The following is a 3,120-nucleotide window of genomic DNA, read 5'->3' as shown; positions in this document are numbered from 1 at the left end:
TCCCTGAAGTCGGTCTCACTCAATTGCTAATTAAATGTTTTGCCAAGATGGCCATATAAAAAATGTTGTTGATAGATAGAGTAGTGTTGCTTCTTGGGACTTCGATGAGGTGACTAAAAACAGACCTAAAAGCCACATATTAGAATTATATTGCCATTTTGTGGTTTCTGATGTCACCATATTCACATTACCATTTCATATCCAAATCCACATAATATAAGATTTCCGATTTTAATGGACACTAAATAAATAATAGTGTGAAATAAACACAGTTTAACACATCTTATTTAAAAATTCAATTATTTTTTAATGCTATTTTGAATCTTTTAGAAATAACAATTATTTATGATTTTACAAAATAATGTACATAAGATTATATATTATAAACTTATTTGTTTTCTTTTTGCTTTCAATTTTCGATAGTTTAGAGTACTTCTATCAGTAGATTTTAAAAATATATATAGAGGATAAAACATTAAAAAAAAAAGTAAGAGATAATCTAAGAATCGTTTTTTTAATAAGATTCCATGTAGACTCATAACATAAGAAACTCACCAGCCGAATTGTTTTCCTCCTAAAAAGAATAAGCCGAGGAAAAGACTCAAGAATCCGAATCCAGGAGTGAGTATCGAAGGTCAGTCTCAAGGGTTCATTACCGTTTTAACAAAAGGTATCAAGGAAAAAAAGGAAAGCTAGGGATGAAGGAAGAAGCACTGCCAAATCTACAAAGCTTAAACCTTCGAAAGTGATCCCACATGAGGGATCGCCCAATGTTTAATGAGCATCATCAGCTAGAATTGCCAAGGTTTTGGACGGTCTCAAGATTTGGTGATTTCTAGGCTCAAGGATCTGCGTAAAAAGCATTTCCCTGAGATTTTGTTTCTTAAGGAAACCATGTAGTGTAAGGATAGATTGGTGGATGTACAGTGTCTTTTGGGGTATGATAGACTATTCACAGTACAGCCGGTGGGTAAATGTGGTGGACTGGCTTTGATGTGGAAAAGTAGTGTTCAATTATATATTTTACTCGAGGATAAAAACTTGATTGATCTGCAGGTTCAGTTTGGATCAACAAATTTTTTCCTCTCGTGTGTATATGGTGATCTGGATAGTAGTAAAAGGAACAATGTATGGGAAAGAATCACTCGGTTTGGAGTTGGTAGAAGAGAGAGGTGGTGTATAATAGGGGATTTTAATGCCATTCTGAACAATGGTGAAAAGATTAGTGGTCCTAGAAGGAGTGACAATGTCTTCAAGCCTTTCTCTCAAATGCTGGAAGCATGTGATATGGTGGAACTACCCAGTTCAGGTAATTTGTTTACATGGGCTGGTAGGAGGGGGGGGATCATTGGATACAGTGTAGGCTGGACAGAGCTTTTGGAAACAAGGAGTGGTTTTTAAGCTTCGCTGCTTCAAATGAAGGTTTTTTTGGACATGAGAGGATCTGATCATAGGATGGTTCTAACCAGTTTAATATCTTGTCAAGACTCTTATAAAGGGAAATTTCGTTTTGATAAAAGGTTCCTTCATAAGCCGGCAGTGAAAGAGGCAATTCTGAAAGCATGGAAACCAGAGAATGGAAACCGGGGTCTTTTAGTTGCTCACAGAATGAGAGATTGTAGAAAAGCTCTAAGTGCCTGGAAAAGAAGGAACAACCTGAACTCCAAAGACAAAATTCTCCAGTGTGAGGCGGCTTAAGAAGGGTCTAATCGGGTAGATGGCCAAATCCTCATCAGGTTCATGTTATCAAGAGAGAACTGGTAAAGGCTTTATGAAAACACTTACCATTGTCCGTACATGTCTGTACAAGAGGAAATGTCACTATCATTATGTGTTATTGTGTACATCATACACTTAGAATATTCGATTGTAAGTGTCTATATTTAGCTTGTATCTATGAATCATATCAAGTAAGAAATAATTATTTCTTCTTCTACACTTCTATACTTCTACACTCTCTTGATTCGATACACTCATACTCTCTTGAACTCTCTCATTACTTGCGACCTAAGCTATAATTCATTCTTCTCCAAACTTACATGGTATCAGAGCAAGTTCGTTCCTTACTCCGAATCTCACACCCACTAAACTCTTCCACTTTAAACTCTTTCTCTTCAATCTCATTCTGTTTCGTTCTTGAAAGAACCTTATCTTTACCCGTTGGACAGTAGCATTACCCAACAGATATTACGACATGGAAGGCAACAAGACCTTGATTGTCCCAGTTACTCTCAAAGGAGAGAACTATCTGCTGTGGGCAAGAACCACCAAGACGGCACTGTGAGGCTGAGGGCTTTGGACCCACATTACTTCAAGTGAAGCACCAAAAGAGCCACCAACCCAAGATGGCAAAGAAGTTGTCACTAGCGGTGAAGACAAGTGGTTCCAAGAAGACCAGAGTGTTCTTGCCATTATTCAAAACTCCCTTGATGCTCCAATCCTTGAAGCATATTCCTATTGTGAAACCGCAAAGGATCTATGGGACACTCCCCAAAATGTATTCGGAAATGTCACTAATGTCAACCGAATATTTGAGATAAAAAAAGAGCCATCAATAATCTCAATCAAGAAGATATGGAGTTCACCAAACATTTTGGAAAGTTTAGATCTCTCTGGGCTGAACTCGAGATGCTCCGACTGGCGACTATAGATCCGGCGATCTTAAATGAAAGGTGTGAACATGACAAAGTGTTCGGCCTACTCCTCACCTTGGATCCATCTTACAATGATCTCATCAAGCTTATTTTGAGGTCAGACAAGATCCCAAACCTTGACGACGTGTGCAACCAGATTCAGAAAGAACACGGCTCTATTGGGCTATTTGGAGGCAAAGGAGAGCTAGTAACCGCCAACAAGGTGGAGATTGCTTCCGCAAACAAAGGTTACTACAAACAGGATGACAAAAACCCACCTGTTTGTGATCATTGTAAGAAGGTCGGCCATTTCAAGAGCCGGTGCTGGATTCTTTACCCTCATCTCCGAGCCAACCGAGCCATGACAAACCAAGGAGGACAAAGGGCGCATCAAGCCACCATGGTGGGGGAAGCAGTAACCACTGAGCCAAACAATCGAGCTCTTGAAGGGAATGGCACTGCACTAGCTTCCTCTTCGGAGCTAGTA

The 3,120-nt window shown here is 39.1% G+C and overlaps 1 pseudogene; it reads left to right on the top strand.

Moving 5' to 3' along the window:
• Positions 1-777: 777 nt before the first annotated feature.
• On the top strand, positions 778-1,698 carry LOC147919045 (uncharacterized; annotated as a pseudogene).
• The last annotated feature ends 1,422 nt before the right edge of the window (positions 1,699-3,120 follow it).

Source organism: Camelina sativa, chromosome 20 (assembly GCF_030686135.1).
Source record: "Camelina sativa cultivar CO46 ecotype springtype chromosome 20, ASM3068613v1".
Lineage (NCBI taxonomy): Eukaryota > Viridiplantae > Streptophyta > Magnoliopsida > Brassicales > Brassicaceae > Camelina > Camelina sativa.
The sequence above is the reverse complement of the archived record's forward strand: the minus strand, read 5'-3'. Positions and strand labels throughout refer to the sequence as shown.